The sequence below is a fragment of the Lepidochelys olivacea genome, assembly GCF_965140295.1.
Source record: "Lepidochelys olivacea isolate rLepOli2 genome assembly, chromosome: 13".
Lineage (NCBI taxonomy): Eukaryota > Metazoa > Chordata > Testudines > Cheloniidae > Lepidochelys > Lepidochelys olivacea.
Window position 1 is genome coordinate 12,199,053 of NC_140423.1, and position 19,996 is coordinate 12,219,048.

At 41.3% G+C, this 19,996-nt stretch overlaps 1 long non-coding RNA gene across 2 annotated transcripts in view; it reads right to left on the reverse strand.

Annotated features, from left to right (window-relative positions):
• LOC311529718 overlaps positions 1–19,996 on the reverse strand; it is a 45,148-nt gene that overhangs the window by 23,374 nt on the left and 1,778 nt on the right. The window contains exon 2 of one of the 2 annotated variants that reach the window (XR_014713866.1): positions 8,303–8,380. The exons of the other annotated variant lie outside the window; for it this stretch is intronic. This is a non-coding gene — a long non-coding RNA (uncharacterized lncRNA). The remainder of the gene's footprint in view (positions 1–8,302; positions 8,381–19,996) is intronic. 2 annotated transcript variants of the gene reach the window in all.

Consider the following 19,996-nt stretch of genomic DNA (forward strand, 5'->3'; position numbering starts at 1 on the left):
TAGGGAGCCTTCCTGAGGACCCTACAGAGAGCCTCCGAGTAATGGCTGCTGTGATACTGCAGGAACATGTGACCAGGTCACCTGATGCTGGACTCCATCTTGGGATGTCAGTATTTTTCCACTGATTGGTGTGGGAACCAAGCTTTGAAACAAAAGGTTCCCGCCATATGCAAAAGCTATATAAAGCAGGGGAGTGACATCATCGTGGTTTTTCGCTGACTCCCCCGCCCAAGATGACTTGTGGAAATAGCGAGAAACAAAGACTGAACTGTGGTAAGTGCTGGACCCAGGATGAAGGGATTTTTAGCCTGTGAATGAAACACCTGGGGATTCCAAGCTGTAAGCAGGTGCAGCTTGCCCCTTAAGAATCTGCAGCCTGCTTGTATCATCACTTAGGGTGAGAATTTTCTATTCATAGATGATCTATGTAGTATATTAAGCTTAGTTTGTATTTTTTGTTAATTTGCTAGATAATCTGCTTTGATCAGTTTGCTATCACTTAAAATCTATCTTTTGTGGTTAATAAACTTGTTTTTGCTTTATCTAAAATGAGTGTGTGGGAATCATAACTCAGGGCAGAAAGCTGTTGCATATTTGTCTCCCCATTGAGGGAGGGGGCAAATTTCATGAGCTTATGCTGTACAGTTCCCTGTTCAGTGCAAGACAGTATAATTTGGGTATACATTCCAGACGGGGTACATGTCTGAGTTGCTGGGAAGTACCCTAGCTGGATTCCTGGTCAGAGCATCTGCATATAGCTGCACCTGGGTGTGTCCCTACCTGTCCGTATGCTGATGAAAGGAAAGGCTGAAGCTTGGAGAGGGCTTGGCAGCTTGTCCCAGCAGTACAGTGTAAAAGGGAGCCCAGGCTAGTGGGTCAGGGGGGCTCAGTGGTACCCCAGTTCCAGGTGGCACCCCGGGGGGGAACCTGTCACACAAATGAATATGCATTTCCTCCTGTCTGCATAACATAGCCTCTTAAGAAAGGGATGCATGACATGCCCCACCCTCCATGGAATCCTGCACCAACTGATTCCCATAACTACTTCTCCTCAGAGGAAAACTAAATTATGCTCTGGAAATCATCTAACTTGATTCATTTTATTCTGGGCTAGAGCAAAGCCAATAGACAGTGGGAGGACTCCATTAATAAAGTATTTTTTCCAAAGCAGAGAATACCAAAGGATAACACAACAGCAAATTACTGCATATTTTAAACTCTTGTAGCTAAACATACAGTTCTGGGGCTACGCCAGGTATCTTGTGGTGCCAGTGAAAATGGGATACAGATGTTCACTTGTTTGGATGGAGACACTGCAATAATTCATGCCTGCTACAAATTATATGATGCCTTGTGCTCACAAAAGAACACCTCTATCTTTTTGTCAGTAATGAGAAAATATATTCTAGCTGCCTATCTTAAGGAATACAATGCCTGTGAGGATTTGGAATCTGGAAAGTTGGTTCTTTCTTTTCCATAATGCTACCTCTGCTGTAGAAAGCACTGACTTCTAAAAGGAGTCAAAACATGATACAAAACAAATGGTGTGTTAAAGCCATCACTCAGAAAATCAAGTCAATTAGTGGCAGGGACAGGTGTAAATCGACTTAAAATGTTTGAGTAAAAAGATATGTCATGGCACAAACCCACAGAAAGACCATGAGAGAATTTGCCATGAAAAAGCAATCTGAAGTGTCAGTGGGGCCACTACAGACTTCTGCTGTCTATAGCCATGTTGGTCAAGAGTGTGAAGAGGTGAGATTCCCAATGGACACAACTGTGCTGGCAAAAGCCACTGCGATAGGTGTAGCTATACTAGCAAAACTGGACTTTTTCTGCATAACTCATTTAGCTCATGGGGAATGAAATAACCTGTACTGGCAAACATGCAGTTTTGCTGGTATAAGCTTTGTCCACACTAGGAGTGCTAGTATACCAGAATGGCTATACCGGCAAAGTATACCTAGAGTAGACCTGGCCTGGGACTTAGGCGCCTAAGTGCTTCAATCCCTTATACCAATGGAATTGTAGCTGCTTTTGAAATTTGTACCTCTGGTCTTGCAACCATTCCTTTTGCAAATAGCTCCATTGGAGTCAATGGGTTTACGCAAGGCAGTAAGAGGCTCAAGAATCTGCCCCATCCATTTCAAGAACTGGGGGGAAATGTGAAACCTGTCAGACATACGCTGAAAGGGAGTAAATTTCCAAAATGGGTGAGGCCTGCCCTCCCTCTGCAGATGGAAGATGCACCTGCAAAACTGTCATCAGCATATGGAATTCTGCAAGCAAGTCTGAGTACTTACACCACTGACTTGCACCTTCAATCAGATTTCTGCCAGCAGAAATGCAACTAGATTTGCATCCACAATTCAATGGAAGGTCCAAGAATGCAGGGATAAGTCCAGCAAGGGCAAATGGCATCCCTAAAAGACAAGTCACCTCTCTGGAAATCTGGCCCCAGATCACTTAGCTTTAACTCTGGCTATAATTTTTTCCTGTTTTTCTTGCAACATCTGTATTTAAATAAAGGATTTTTTGCCTCTCAGTCCATTGTCTCCTGGTGAAACCTTCACTGGAGCCAGAGTTAGTGCTGTGTGCTATCACCAATTTCATGGGACCTTGTGTGAAATTTTGTAATGTTTGCAGCATTTTGTCCCCACCGTTTGACCTTTATTTGTAATTTTGACAACATGGCTATGGACTTGCTGAGACTAGGGCAACTTGTAATGTAGCAACATCAAAACTGTTACACCATGGCTAATGTCTAATTTACCCCAGTAATCACTAGGATAAGTCACACTAATAGAGTTCCCATCATGCATCAGTGCATCACATCTACACTGGTGTATCCACACTAGTGCAAAAACAGAGACAGAGCCTATTTTTGTTCTGCAAGAGTTCTCAGAACATAAATTTCTATGTGTTTCCAATGTGGAAAGTATAGTTACTTTCATTTGCAAATGAGACTGGATCTGCTCAAGAAATTGGCAATTTCCAGTAAAAATAGTGCCCATTTTTTGCCTGGAAAATATAGACCCTTTTGAAAATTGTCCCATCAGATTTGGAACAGGATGGAGGTGTGTGTGTGGTGGGGAATAGTGCCATGAATTTCAAGTCATTTTTCATTTCTCTGGGCGTATGTCACACACCTTTAGTCACAATGCTGCATTTTGTGTTGTCACATTAATTTTCACAGCAACAGACTGATATAAACACTGTGACTGCAGTGCAGAATCAAGCAAGAGAAACTGGATTATTTGAAGGCATAAATATCTTCAGTGATACTGAGGGGAATACAGGAAACAACCAGCCAAGAAATTGCTTTTTGTATAAATGTTATCTTTTTACAAGTGTGCTCCAGTGTGAAAGTCTAGGAGCAACAGGGAAACCAGTGACCTTTTAATCCATTTATCAAGCTGATTGTCGTTCCTGTTAAAGTGAGGTAATACAACAATGAATACAGGAGGAAGAAATTCAGTCTGCATTCAGAAAGTTTTCTGAAATACAGGGGCCCAATCATGCACGATCCGCACAAAGAGAACTCCTACGGATTTCTGTGCGAGTTCTGTGAATGTATGAATTACAATACCAGGCTCAAAAAAATGATGTATTCATGACAAAAGATCAGCACGCACGCATTGAACCAGATCCTCCAGTGCTACAAAGCCCACATGAAGATTCCTTTTGTGAAGGGGAATCCTTCAGGGGCATAGAACCAACAGAATAGCTCCTACACCTTGTTCCGTTCCAGCTAATGGTGCAGTGAGCTTGGCCTGGAAAAAGTGGGTACGGCCAGGCATCCCTGTATCCTAGAGATCCCTAGTGGGTCACCCATGCTTTTGTCACCTCCAGACTGGATTATTATAGTGGGTTGCTACATGGCTGCCATAACTCAAGATCATTTGGAACCTTCAGCTAGTGCAGAAGGAGGTGGCTCTCTTCTGAAGCAATGTTCTTTCCCAGTCTACTTACCAGCAACGTTTCCCGCAGGGAGCAAATTACACTGGAGCTCTATGATCTGCACTGTCAACCCAATGATATCTGAATGAAATTTAAACTGTTACCTTTATCTCATAAAACATTATATGATTAAGGCCCTGCCTGTTTCACTGACCACCTCTCCACTTGGCTCAGGAACTGAATTCCTTCTTTGGCCCACCAGAGCCCAGGTTTCTGGATTTTCAATGCATGCTGCAAAGCTCATCTCTGCTACCAGTTGTTTTCAGACGAAGGGCTGAGAGTTGCACTGGGTCCGGGGAGATGACTTTTTGTAATGTTTGGTTAGAGATTGTTGATCAGTGCAGAAGAAATAAATGCATAAATAATGGCAGTGGGAAGTGTTCCATGAACCAAGTGCTGAGTAATAACATGAGAGGACACCCTGTTTCTAAAACTAAACTGGCTATTAACAGAACTATTTACAGAGATCATAGAATATCAGGGTTGGAAGGGACCCCAGAAAGTCATCTAGTCCAACCCCCTGCTCGAAGCAGGACCAATTCCCAGTTAAATCATCCCAGCCAGGGCTTTGTCAAGCCTGACCTTAAAAACCTCTAAGGAAGGAGATTCTACCACCTCCCTAGGTAACGCATTCCAGTGTTTCACCACCCTCTTAGTGAAAAAGTTTTTCCTAATATCCAATCTAAACCTCCCCCACTGCAACTTGAGACCATTACTCCTCGTTCTGTCATCTGCTACCATTGAGAACAGTCTAGAGCCATCCTCTTTGGAACCCCCTTTCAGGTAGTTGAAAGCAGCTATCAAATCCCCCCTCATTCTTCTCTTCTGCAGGCTAAACAATCCCAGCTCCCTCAGCCTCTCCTCATAAGTCATGTGTTCCAGACCCCTAATCATTTTTGTTGCCCTTCGCTGGACTCTCTCCAATTTATCCACATCCTTCTTGTAGTGTGGGGCCCAAAACTGGACACAGTACTCCAGATGAGGCCTCACCAATGTCGAATAGAGGGGAACGATCATGTCCCTCGATCTGCTCGCTATGCCCCTACTTATACAGCAATTACAGCTAGCATTTCAGCCATGTGCAAACTAACTGACTTCCTGGTGCCTCCTCCAAACTCATCCTTCCTGCAACCTGTGCTTCTCCCAACAAGTTCCATGCAGATTGCTCCATGAGGGAATATCACACTGTCCGAACAGATTTTGCTAATAAAGGTGAGTTGTGTATCCACATGTATGCTACACTTCTCACATTTTTCCCACTCGTTGCTGGAACTGCATAGTGTTTTGTAAAACTTGCTCTTCTGAGGCTGAGAATGCAGTTCCCAGTTGATAAGGCCAAGCTTCTGACAACAAAGGTCCTGAAGTGGAAAGTCACTTATACCTGAATGGCTTGCAGTAGCCAGAGCTTTTAAACCAAGAACAGATAATGGCATCTTCATAATGGTGTGTACGTTGCCTGACACTAGACTGGACTGGATCTGAAAATTCACTCATAGCCAGACCTGCAAACACAAATCCACAATTTTTGAAGGGCAAGATTCAACTGAAGTTCTTAAGCCCTTTTTTATTGTATAAAGATCCATTAAAATTTTCAGTCTGAGCACATTATTTTTTTAACAAAAGAGCACGATACAGCCCAATATATCAGTCTGCAGCAAAGTGATTTGTGTCATGAATACTAATATGCATTTGACGGCATCACATAAATTCAACATTTTGAGAAACATTAGCAAGTTGTAGCTACTGTACTTAAGAATTTTTTCTTTTCAGTTACAGAGAAAAGGAATCTAGCAAGAGTCTATAATTGTATTCTAAACAAATATGGCTTGGGTAATAGTAAAGCTTATGTGCGCCATGCTAGACCTGTGACTAGTGCACATCATTGATTTTGTCTACATTAATCACCCTAAAGCTATAGGAAACATAAGCTGACACTGTGTAGATCTGATTTCCATATTAATTTGTTGTTCATTAGAAAGATTTTCTCTCTCTTATTTGCCGCACCCCCGCTGCTGCACGTTCATTAGGGGAGTGGAATGTATTCCAAATATTTCCTAGCACAGGCAGGGCAGATGGCTAAAAGTAATGTTGCAAACTCCTTTGGAAAAGGAAAAAAAAACAAAACACCAAAACCAGAGGCATCAGCTCTCGTAATGCTGATGTGTTTCACATTTTTATATCCCTTTGGGTATAAGACATTTTATGTCAGGATTATGTGAAGGGCTGTATATAGATGTGTATGTATCACATTTAGGGTGACCAATAAGAAAAAGCCCCAAATATTGGGACTGTCCCTATAAAATAGGGACGTCTGGTCACCCTAATCACATTAGAAATGTGATGGTTGTGTGGCTACTTTTTTTGTTTGTTTTGCAAACACTGGGGTAGAGAGTCAGGTGAAGTTATGCACAAGCCAGAGTCATCCCCAGGGAGAATTCTGTCTGTCCCAGTTGAAAATTTTTCTGTGAGCAACCAGCATACCCGCTGCACTACCGTAAAAGAGACGTTAGGTGGTGAGGAATGCAGGAACCATGGCCCCAAATTGTTTCAGACACCAAATGCCCCCCAGGGTCCTGGATGGTAGCAGAGACTGTGCTTCCCATTGGTGTCCAAGCCAGCTTTGCACAGAACAAGAGAAGGAGTAGAAGTTCCTTATGTCTCCTCCCACACTGCATAGATACTGGCCCCATGGAAGAAGAGATACCCTGCACAGGTCTAAATGTTCAGATAATGACAGAATAAGTAGCCACGAGTGCACTTCCCTCTTGACTCCTCTGTATAATCAAGAAAATGAAATGGAATGGAAAATTCAGCTCTCAGATCCACTTGAAAGATCTCAACATTGACTCTCTGCTCTCCCTCCATGCTCACTTCTCCTGCTGATGTCACACAGATGGGAGAGCAGAATACCAGAGTCAAGATCTATCAGGCAGATCTGCGAGCCCTAAGTGTGGGTAACAAAAGGGTTTTATTTGTTGTCTTGCCAAAGACATCCACAGCTCATGCTTAGAATGATCTCCGTTTTCCCATGAGCCTCTTGACCTTCAGGTCCTTTCTCAAACCAACACTCTTGCAATGAAGCCTTGTAAAAAAAACTCCACTGCTGGATTCTTATCTCTCTTCTGTTCACACCAGCACAACACATCAGACACAAAGAGTCTGAACTGAGTGTCTGCGTCTTTACTTTAAGCTCCTTTGCAGCCACTGTGCCTTCATGTTTTCAAAGTGCTTAAGAACAGCGGTGGCACTCAGTGAGTAATAAATAAACCAAGAGAGTGGGTTTGCCAACCCTCCTGGATTGTCCTGGAGTCTCCAGGAATTAAAGATTAATCTTTAATTACAGATTATGTCATGTGATGAAGCCTCCAGGAATACGTCCAACCAAAACTGGCACACCTAAAAGAGAGAGGGGCTCAGATAGAAGTTCGAACCCTAGATCTGAACTGAGGAAAGTTCCTCCCTGGCAACTCTTAGCCACTGTTGAAAACAATTCTCTCAGGGGTGTGGATGGAGACAGTCAAATCAACAAATACTGCAGCTCAACATGCTAGAAATCTGGCAGAAGAAGGAAATGTGTTTGACCCTGTCTACACCAGTGAGTCACCCAAATCCAGCACATAGGGAAGGGCTTGGAAAAAAGCTGTTTTTGACACCAGTTGCAAAACCCAGCAGGATTTCAAGTGCAGATGCACCCTTGGGGTTTAATTTTCAAAAGGGATGAGGCCCAGCCCTTCTTTCTGTAGGCACAGTTTGCAGTGTTAAAATGTGTGGGTGCAAACTGTGGAACTTGTGCCGCTAGCTATACACAATCAAGTGTTAGAACCCAACTTTGACCCAGCAATTCAATGGCGGGCTCAAATTTTGAAGGCACAAATTGCTCCTCAATTCAGAAAAACATTTAAGCGTGTACTCAGCTTTAAGTCCCTGCTTAAGTCTCACTGACTTCCCAGGAGCCTGATCTTTCTTGTCTTCAATTTTTTATACAGTTACATGTATGTTGCCTTCGTTAGGACTTAAGTACATGCTAAAATGCTTTGATGAATTGGTGGCCAGAAAGAGGATGCCAATCCTTTGAAAATTTTATCCTCATTATCCACTGTTAGGCTACTTAATGAACCAAAGCATGAGATCACCCTCGTAATAGATTAGTACTTATGTGGGACCATCGTGTTCCTCATTGGAGAGCTGACTTTCGCTGTTCTTTGGCTGGGAATAGCTAACACTAATCCTTGTTAATACCCCCTAGAACTGCCTAGCAAACAGTGTTTCAGCTGAGGTTTAGAACCCTGTCTAAGCCATAACCAGACATATATTTTTCAGTGCTGTGTTTTAAACTACTTACCATCAGCTGGCCAAGAGTCTTCAGAGATGAACAGTGGGGATAATTCCATTATCAAGACTTCTTTTTAATATTTTTTTACTGAAATGTTGAAAAATGTATTTTATTCACAATTATAATGTGTTGGAATGAAGTTTATCCTGAGTAATTTATGGCACAGGCTACATATGTGTAAAATATTATCACAATCATATTTTTAATTAAAATGTGTTAAGATGATGCCTCCCCCTCCAAAAAAAATCTGAACCAAGATTAAGTTTCTAATTGTTTTAACAGTGAGATTCAGTTCAGTGAACACAGGGCATATTAGTTTCCTTGGAAACACTAGCGATGTATTAGCTGTATAAAATCTACAATAAAAGATCTGCAAAAGTAAAGCCTCTAGGTCTTAACTGATATTATAACTCTTTTCATTTTAAAAACCAGATTGATGTGTGGCCCCTGGGAAGGAGTCATTTTGGTGTGTTCTGTTAAGCCTAAAATTAATCAGTTTACAAATGACCAAAATCATTAGGAAAAGAATCTAAAATGGAAAACAAAAACCCTCTACCAACCCAATATTTCTGATTCATATGGTTTATTTAAATGTGACTGCAAATACCACTGGTGCAAGCACTGCAGAGCTCAGGCAAAACTCCCAATGACTTCAGAAAGAGCTACAGAAATCTGGCTCTTTGTGTTTTAACATATATTTTATTACTATTATTTATTATTTAACACACATGGTATTATACGCCAGAACCTCAGCTGGTGTAACTTGGTGTCGCTTCATTTACACCAACTCATGATGTGGCTCCATAAATTAGTCATAGGCATATAACACCATATGTTTTCATGACATAAGTTTTGGGAGATGTAGTTCAGCCACGGAGCGTGGCACAATGAGGAGAATGGTAGCATGAGGTGCCTGAACCACAACTCCCATGAGGCAATGTGGCAGCTCAAATGGACACATATCAGTGTCAATCTGAACCAAAATGCAATATTTTGTTTCAATTCTCCTGATGGAAAATCAGAACATGTCCGGAAAATCAAAATTTTCTGTGGGAAAAGTTCTATTTTATGGGAAACAGCCTTTTCTATCGAAAAAACATTTTGACAGAATTCCTGATCAGCACAGCACAACACCACTTATGGGGAAACAATCTACAATATTTTAATATGTGTGATTCACTGTGAGCAGAAAATGTGAGGTTATATAGTAACTAAGGACCAAAATACTGCAGAATCTTGTTTTTAAATTAAGCAAAAAAACACTGCAGATAAATTACCAAATGTATGATTTTAAATATCAGCGTACAGAGTAGATGGCTGGGTTTTAACGTGTAAGACTAATAACTCCGTTAAAATCATTTTAGCAGCTGCTGAGTAAATACATTTACAGAGAACATCTATATGGATGAGTTTGTATTTTGGGATTCCCACTCCCAATGCCCTGCTTCCTTTTTTCCTTCCCCTTTTGTGTTGAAGCTTCCAAGTTAACAGGTTTATTAGGTAATGATGACGATGTCAAATGTGCGACTATGCAATCAACAAAGCCTCTAGACTGTAACATATACATATAAGTTGAGCAAATTGAGTGCAAGTTCAGCAGCTCATCCCCAAACAATAGGCCTTTCTAAAGCAATAGGTCTATTCAACTATGTGCCTGGCTGATTGCCACCAAAAGCTGTGACCAGTCAAGCACAGTCCAAGAGTCTGCAACACACACACACACACACACACAATCCCCAAGAAGACTTTTCCTTGTGCTCTTTAGTGATTTCTGTCAGCTGCAACCAGATCACTTCCATTGCACTTTTCCCTAGTGAGCAGTAATCAGATCAGATCTTTCATAGAATGAGATTCCTAAGGCATACAGTTAAAAGCATCAGGAAGGTGGAATTGAGGAGGGTATGAAATAATAGGAGACTAAAGAAAAACGGTTCAAGAGTATAATCTTGTTCCAATTGAAGCCATTGATTTTTTGGGAGCAGAATCCATGTGACAAATGTGAAAAGGGTTCTTTTGAATTTACTGGGGGGGTTAGTACACACCTTCTGCACCCAGTTACACAGAGGTGCCAACAGTGAGTTGTGTTTAAACTAGGGGCATACACAAGCATGTGTCACCGAAAGCTTTTCTGGTTTAATAACACGGTAAATAACAATTCAGTAGTCACTAAGAGCTGCTGTTATTTTGTAATCTCTGTAAAGTGCTGTGTATGTGTGAAGTGTCAATAATCAGTGCAGAGAATGTCTGAAACTTTGTTTTTAAAAAATAAGGGCCATATCCTCAGCAGGTGTAAATCAGTTCAGCACCATTGAAGACAACAGATTTGCCAATCTGCCCATGTGAGGACCTGGCGCTGAGACTTCACAGATAAACAGTGCTGTATTTGATTTAAGGTTTAGCATTTTATGACCCACAAGGGCCCTTATCCTTCAAAATGACCATTGTTACAACTACGAATAAGCACTGCCCTTGATGGGAAGCACTTGTGAGATTGGGTCCCATGTGGCATAGAAAATATATAAGCCTGGATGTGCTTCTGTATCAGGCTGTTTGCTTGTGTGTAGATTTCTTGGGGAAGCTGATGCGTGTGCACACACAGATGTGTGAGTAACTTGACACAGGTGAATAGTGCTATTAAACCAGCTCCATTCACATCTGTAAAGGTCCTCCCCTGCATAAGTCTTGCAGGATCAGGTGACCTAAAAAGCTCCTTACTTCTGGCATTATCCCCTATTTTTATTTATTGATAATATTAAAATGATACCATATAATTAAACATTATGGGCTTTATTCTAGCAGGTGCTGATCACTCATGACTCAGGATCAGATCCTAATAGAATCAGGCACAGAAATCCAACATATTACAAACCCTTTGTCTAGCCTTTGTGATGAATTTATCTTGAAAATTGCATTTTTCCTTTCTTTGTGAGTGCAGCATGTTTACTTCTCCCTTTCTTATTGGAACACGGGTGTGTATATTTTGAATACACTGAAGCTACCAAATAACAGGAGGAATTAATTATTTTTTTTTTAAAAATAACCAAGAAGACAGATCTATGTCTAAACTGAACTTCATCCGTGGCAAGAAACAATTATGGCTTTTAGGAACGTGTCTCCATCGCTTCGTAGACAGAGACATTGGTGCTACTTTTGCAGGAGGCAGAACAAGTGGGGAGCCTGTCTCTTTAATGCGTCTAGCTCAGGGAGAAGAAGCTGTTTATTCCTTTGTGATAGCAGTGGGTCAAACTGAGGTTAGCAGCCCCTTTTTACAACAGCCTCTGATTGCAAGGGTAATGAATTGTGTCTCTGTGCACAGACACCTCCTCCTCCCTCCCTGCAACACGTGGATTTAAAACCCCACATGGACAGCTGGGTCCTTCCTCCTCTTTGCTGATTAGCTCCCTTGCAACCAGTGGAAACTTCCACTTGAAGGAACTCAACTTTTGATTGGCTGAGCGATGGTGTCATTTACATGTGGAGACACAGAAACCATGTCTGACACCCACTTCTTGGGGGTCTGAAGAGATTTAAAGCAGCAGAACACTTTGATCAGTGCTTCTCCTCTAAGCTGCAGTAGATAGTTATGATTGTACACCATTATATTTTTAAATATTTTGTATATTTCCTTGGGTATATAGGTAGATAGAGGAAAAACTGCATATTCCTGACCACAAAATCAAGCTGTTTTTTCATGGATAGAGTGAAAAGAGTATGTATATTGAAATAGATGGAGAACACACAATACATATTCAAAACCATCAAATCTCACTGTTCTTTTCAGTGGTAGCATTAACTCCCTTCGGAGTTTCTTGGAGAGTCTTGAAATATTTGATCATCCTCTAGCAACCGAAATAGAAATAAACTGCATTTGCTCTAATTTATTTATTTTTTGCCTGTGGGCAAAGCAAGGCTCTACACAAAACTTGTACCCCTGTAATTCTCCTTATTTGAGAGGAGGGATGCACGCACACACATATCTGTCTCCCAGCAATAGATAGGGAAATCAATATAATGTCCCTATTTTTTTTCTTTTGTTTTTTAATTTAGGCAGCTATACACTGTAGATAGTTCAAATGCTTGAGTGGCAATGTGACAGAATCCATGGACAGAATTACACTAAATCAGATAGTCATCTGCTCGGGTCACTGAAGAATTGAACTGTGGGCACTCCATTGCCTCTGAGTCAACTCCTGGGTTTAAGAGCTCTGTGTGAGCCAGCAGCCTGGGGAGAGTTCTCCTTTGTGTTTTTGGATCTAACCTCAAGTGCTGCATTGCCTCATCATGCATCATCCTGAACCTGAAGAAAAGTCAACTTCATTCTGTGGAGGGTGCATAGAAACACATGCGGGAGTACAAAGGTGCATACATGGGTGCTGCTGTGCTGGAACAATTTGGATAGTGGGGGGTGCTGAGAGCCACTGAACCAAACTGTGACCCCTGTATATAATGGAAACCACTTCAAGCCAGGGGGCAGTAGCAACCGCTGCACCCCTTCTTCCAGCACCTGTGGGTGTATAAGTGCTTGCTGGAGGCTCAGGGCTATTCCAGAGATGGGAAGCAGTGAAAGTGGGAAAGAGCTGCAGTGATGTCCTTTGGTCATGTTGCCAAGACCCGATCCCCCTCCCTTGTCATAGCCAAATGAGAAGCAGGCAAGTGCTGCTAACAGAGCCATGCTGAAAACACCGTTGTCACTACGACTTATCTGCTTTGCCACTGAAAGTGAGCTGAAGCCTGTTGAAAGCTGAGATGCTGTTAGGACCACGATAACTGCCTTGAGCCTGTGTTCTGTGAATTAAATGAAAGCTAAATGTTTCCATAAATAAAGAGCAAACCACAGAGCATTTGTGGGTGGTAGTAACTGAGGTAGCTAAAACAGTGTTCGCTCCCCCTAGGGTACGTCTTCATTGCAGAGTTAACTCATGTGATCGGCAACCAGGTCTGAGCATTCCATTTAGCTTGTCCACAGGTGTGAGCAGCTACCCTATTGCAAAGCCCTGCCTCAATTACTGTGTCCTCCGTGGTGTGCTCCCTTGTGTGTGTCGCTAGGACTTCTAGGGGTGTATCCCATGGCTCTTTGTGCTGTAGTAAGCTCTATGAGTCTTTCACAGTGAATAGTAGGAGAAGCTGTCTGTCCGGGAATTGTGGGAAGGCACTGCAGAACTGGCAGCACTGGATGATTTAGCCTTCATCCTCACTGCAAAATAGGTGAAAGTCACCTGGGCTCTAACCCATACCCCCAGCTAGCTCAGGTTGAAACCACAACTGAATTTGGGTCAGAGGGTTTTGTGTGTGGACAGGAGAGGGGTTCGGGGCAACAGCTGGGTAAGAGCCTGGATAACTCTGCAGTGAAGATGTACCCACAGGGTAGAGGTACTGCAGCAATGTAGATTTGGACTGACCCCATGCAACTTACCCAAATGTAGAAGCCCTTTCTTAAAGTTTGGACTGGGGTTTCCTTTGAGAGCAAAGAAACAACGAAAGAATAAGGTCTCCAGGAGCGAGACGAGAGTGTGCCTTTCATTTTGTAAGAGACTCCATCTAAAATCCACTCATAGCCTTGCCCCTCACCAGGCAGACAGCTATAGACTTCTTGAGGCAGATCCTCAGCTGGTGAAAATTGTCAGAGCTCCGAAATGAAGTTCCATGGAGCACTGATAACTCACCCCAGGGGAAAATCTGCCCCTTTGCATCTAAAAGTGCAGAACAGAGGTAACAGGAGGAGAGCTACCTGCACCCCAATAAGTAGTTCTGCTTCTCCTTTTAAAACACAAAAATATATTTGTGAACATGTCTCATCAGCAAGAAGAACAGCAGAATCTGGATTTCTCTGAGCTTGCTTTTCTACAAGCATCAAGGGGTCATGAGGCATGGAGAGATATCCATTATGGTCGATATAGATATATAAATGCATCATTCTGTTCTGGCTAGGTTTTGACTATAAGATATTTTATACAGTTAATATAAGATCATATTATATATATAAAATTTGGACGGCTTAACATATGAAATGCACACAGACATTGGCCATCTGGACTGCTCCACAAAAAAGCGCCCTCAAAGCAAACCCTGTCTGAAAGCTGTGCACAAAGCTCTGCTTTCAGAATGTCTGAACTGCTCCACCAGAAGAGCTAGAAGACTTAACTTTGATATGCTGGCTGCAATTTCAGAATTTCAAAGTGTCACTTTTGTTTGCCTTCCAAAGTACCATTTCTCTGTCCAAAGCGACTGTCTTTCCATCAAGAAAAATCAGCCGAAGTTTATGCTTCTGTATTTTAAAGCGCTTTCTCTAGCGCTGTTTTATTTTACATACTGTCATTGCTATTCTTGCTTTTCAGAGCAAGAAAGTAAAATGTTTTCAACTTGGAAATCATGAATTCTGAGGATGTTTATTTTTTGTTAGTGGTATGCTATATTTCTTACCACTGCTTCCAGCGAAATATAAGTTAGGTTGGAGTCTTTCCATTGATTTCAGTGGGAGTTGTACTGGGACCAAAATCAGGCGGAACAGACTAAAGTAACATTCCAAGGGTTTCAGTACAATCTGTCATTACAAACAAAAACAAGTGGACTGTCTAGCCCTCCTGGTTATGAAGAAAACTTTCCATACATGACCCAGGCAAATACTGTAAGTTTGCAGAGACAGAATAAAGCATTAGCTACAAGGCAGCTGTGAAGTGTCTTCTTTCATCTAAATTGAGGGTTTACACTGAACCCTAATGATGACTATTTTCTAGATGATTTTTCTTTTTTTCTTTTAATCCCACCATACACAGGGTTGGAATTAAGTCACCAGGAATGATGGAACATGAACAACCAGGTGAGAGATGGCGCAGTATCCACCGGGGGTGGGAGGGAAGGAGGAACCTGGCTGAGGGGGGAATCCCCCAATAAAAGGAAAGAAACAGAGGTGCATCCACCCAAAGGAGTGGGAAGGAGGACAATTCAACAGCTACCAAGGATGAGCTATGCTGATGAGTAGAGTAAAAATGCCTGGGGTGGGTGGACATGTAAATTAGGTAGAGAACCACTGGGAGAGTTGAGTGGAACATGAAGATTGTTCCCCCACGCTGCTCATAGGAATGTGGTGTAGGGTGAATAACTCTTGTCAACCATTCTGAGATGCTCAGAAGGAAGGTGCTTTACAAGTGCAAAACTCAGTTGAAACTGACATGCACCTGTGTCTCTGCACAGCACGGTTCTGCTTTACCATGCCACGGAACTTGCTATAACTGGCATGGAGCAGATTGGAGTCCCTAGCACCACACAGTTAAAAAGAAAAGAAAAGAAAAGTGGATTAAGAGGTAGTCACCAGAAAGTGAAAACCATGTCTGGAATTGTTAGAAATAAGGCTTGCTTGAAAATAAATATAGAATTATTCACCATGGTAACTATTGCCCTATTGCGTTACTGAATATTGATTTAACATTTATCCTGGGACTAATGCTGTGAAATATTTGGTCTCTTTAATGGACACCTATTTAGTTAACAAATCTTTGGGGACGGCTGTTGGGTTTTTGTGTTTTTTCTTTTGTTTTTTTTCCCCCAAACTGCCTTGACCTATTTTCTTAAGAAAATGAATGGACTCCCAGGTTTAATTATTTCTATTATGGATCTCTTCTTCACAGTACTTTATATGAACTTATACTCAGTATAATAATTACATGGGATAGCTCAAATGCTTAACGAAATCTAAAGTGTTTGTAGTAAGGCCTAAAAGCAAAGATTTAAACATGTGACTGTATAGATGCTGAAGGCAGATACTGAATTTCTGTTCTTTAAATGGAGTAATATTATCTTATAATCAAAACACAGCCAGAACAGAATGATGAATTTATGCAACTCAGTTCATCCAAGGGTTTCAAAACACTGTGAAGACTCATGAAGCTTCACAAAACCCTGGGAGGTAAAATTAACCCCATTTCATAGATGGGAAAACTGAAGCACAGAGAGGTTAAGTGACATGCCTAGGTTCACACTAGGTTTGTGGAAGAACCAAGAGAACCTAGACTTCCTGACTGCAAGACCAATGCCCTAATCACCACATTACTAGGGGATTAGTAAAATTAGTACAGAATTCGGAATAAATCAGTAAAGGTCATCTGATGTACTTTAATTTTTACAAGCCCCATTTAGAATGACTTTAATTATTCATTCTTACATCACGATAGAAAAATGCTGGTTGTTCTTAAGGCCACATGTAGCTCTTCCGATTAAATTGGGTAGTAAACGTTGCATTTTTAATCCAGCGTCAACTTGCAAACAGGTTTCAGAGTAACAGCCGTGTTAGTCTGTATTCGCAAAAAGAAAAGGAGTACTTGTGGCACCTTAGAGACTAACCAATTTATTTGAGCATGAGCTTTCGTGAGCTACAGCTCACTTCATCGGATGCATACCGTGGAAACTGCAGCAGTATATATATAGGTGTATATATAAAGTCTGCTGCAGTTTCCACGGTATGCATCCGATGAAGTGAGCTGTAGCTCACGAAAGCTCATGCTCAAATAAATTGGTTAGTCTCTAAGGTGCCACAAGTACTCCTTTTCAACTTGCAAACAGTGATCTATCTATTTATTTATTTATCTTGGATGAAAGGTTGAGAAAATGTGTGATTTTGCAGAAGCCTGCATCTGAAACTGGAGCGTATATCTGCCAAAGCTGTATAAAACTTGTAAAATCTCCCCTTAAAACAAGAAAGATGATTCACAGGAACAGAATAAACTCTTGCCCCCTCCTTTTCCCAGCTACAAAGAAAGGTATCCTTTCATCTCCTGTGCCTGCTCTTTCTTACTCACCTACAGCTTGCTCCTGCCCCCAATTAAGTCAGTCACAAAACTCCCATTTAGCTAAGTCTGGGCCTGATCCTACTCACCCCAAATTCCATTGACTCCACTTGATAACTAACTAATCCTAGCCTCAGTAGGAATTTTGGCTGTGCGAAGAGTGCAGAGGCCTAAATGACAAAGTCTATATCCTGAAATGGAGTAATTATTTATCAAACATGATGCAGAATGTCACTTATTCTTGTACAGGAACATGGATGCATATTAGAAGACAGAACACAGAGGGTTGAATGGTTAATTGCAAGATTAGTCCGAGTAGGTCAATGGTTTCCCATGAAATGTGAGTAAGGTTGTATTGTTAACATTGACTTATTTATGACTATGCTACACACTGTAAGTGTGAAGCCATATGTTAGTTGCAAGTAGTATGACCTAGCCTCACCTCACATGCTTACAGAGCTTTTGGGCAAGCAAGCAGGGTCCATTGAAATAGGGTCTTTGCTATTCAGCTTGCATCAAAAGCATTTCTGGAAGAAAAGAGCAGTTATCCAAGCCCCATTTAAGTCATTTAAGGCTACGGAGGCAAAACAGAGCATTCCTCTTTAAGGTTTCAATTCAGCAAAGCACTTAAGCATGTGCTTAACTTTAAGCACATGCTTAATACTCTGCTGAATAGAGTTGGACTGCTGAATCAAGACCCAAGTTAGTTTAGTTGAGCTTCAGGTTAAACTGGCTTTTCTTAGATATCAAAACCAACATTTAAATTCTCTATTTGCATTTCCATGTCAGTAACAAAACCAATTTTTGTGTTTTCATAGCACTTAAAGAGGATCTTGGCACACTTTGCAGCTATTAATGAATTGAGCCCATAAGGGAGATAAGGATTACAGAAGGGAAACTGAGGCATACCTCAAAGAGCTGGAAGAAGACAGTGGTTTGGCTAAAGCACAGAGCTGGAAACCAGAGAATTACTGTTTTTTTTTCCCCAGTACTACCACAGACTTCTCATGTAACCCTGAGCAAGTGATTTAGGCTAAAACTTTCAAATTGGGGTACTCACATTTAAACACTTAAATCCATATTTAGACACCTAAAAATTGTTGTGATTTTCAGAGTTGTTGAACCCTCCCAGCTCCCACTGACGTCAGGGTTCTCTATGTGTCTGAAAAAGCAGACCACAATTTTAGGTACCTACAAACATGCCTAATTTAGGGAGCCACCCAGGTTTGAAAAGCATAGCTTGACTACAGGAAATCTGCACCACAGCCAAAAAAATAACTCTTGCCCTACTGCCTCCCAGTTCTGTGCCTTAACCACAGACAGTACCCTCTCCTTCTAGTTCCTTAACTCAAAGTTGTATTCCATGCACTCATATATGCCTTTTACTAGGGAAAGAAAAATCTGTTGAATTGGCAAAGTGACCTAATAGGTTTTCTTTGCCATCTGTAGTTCTACAAAAATTCATATCCTTTTAGCACTACACTGTTAGGAACCACAATCTAGCTTCTTAAGGCTCATTTGCTATCTGTGATGCAAGACTTCTTCCCCCTGTTCATATTGGACTAGTTATTGTTGGAGATACCTACTGTCAGACGGCAAAGTGTAAAGCCTACCCAATCTTTCAATAACATGTCCTTTTCCATCAGGCATTTTCCTGAGGGGTAGATGGAACCATAGCCATCTCCGAGGAGTATAAAGGATTATTTAAAATCACATTGTAAATAATCGTGAAAAAAATCCTATTTTTTGTGTGTGAAAATAAAAGTTCAAACTTGCCAGTAAGTAAATCATGCTTGACTCCAAGACATTCTCCCTCCATCCTCCATGATTTCTACGGCTTTGCAAGAGATTTTGGTTTTTAATGTGGTATTCATAGTTTGTATGCTTTTTCTTTAGCACAATATTCATGATAGCATGTTTAGGGAGCATAGGCTCAAATGAAGACCCTTTAACTACTTCCAAGCAGTAAATCATAGTTATCAAGAATTATGGGAAAATATGCCTTCTTGGAAGATAATTGAAGCTGACTTTCTCTCTCAGTAACAGGATTTACCCTCCCCCAAAAGGAGTACTTGTGGCACCTTAGAGACTAACAAATTTATTTGAGTATTATGGGACCTTGTTCACACCACTATAGTAAAGCATGTATCAGCATTTTCATTATAAACCCCAATTTTCACAGGTCTATTTCTCAACTGAAAAAAATCACTCCTGATTAAAACTTGGCACACAAACTCTCATTGTGGGGATGATTCCTCCCTCTCCGCTTATATCTGTCTAAAAATTAAACTGGGCTGGACATTTTTAAATTAAATGTCAATAGAAATGTATCTCTTTGGACTATTTGTTGAGGTTTGCACCTATAAGGCAAATGCTGGTTCAGCTGACAAGTGATCCAAACGATCAAGCCATACAATGTCTAATTGCTTTTGGTGCCTTTACCAAAAAAAAAAAAAGTGACATGGAATTTCTGAAGTCATTAAAACTCCTGTTCATATGGATTACCAGCGGCACCATCATGCTTTGGCAAGCCCCAAAGTGACCTTACATTAAGCCCAATCTTGTAACTACTCCACATACACACAAAGTTTGTACTGAAATTTTCCTGCAGAAAGACCACAGATGTATATTTCAGGATTTATAACTTCAGAGCCTGAATCAATGGCTAAACTCCCACTGACTTCAATGACAGCAGAATCAGGTACTCTCTGTTTTCCTCAAAGCTTTTATTTTCCACACCTCCACATTCCCTTCCCTGGAAAGCTCCCCCAACTTTTCACTTAGGATCTGTCTACATAACCAAATTTGCAAGGCCACAGGGATGTTGCTATACTATAATGCCCTATTTTGTTTCTGAGTAACAGCCGTGTTAGTCTGTTTCTGCTGAAGGGACCTAGCCATATTACAGAACCATGATAAAGCC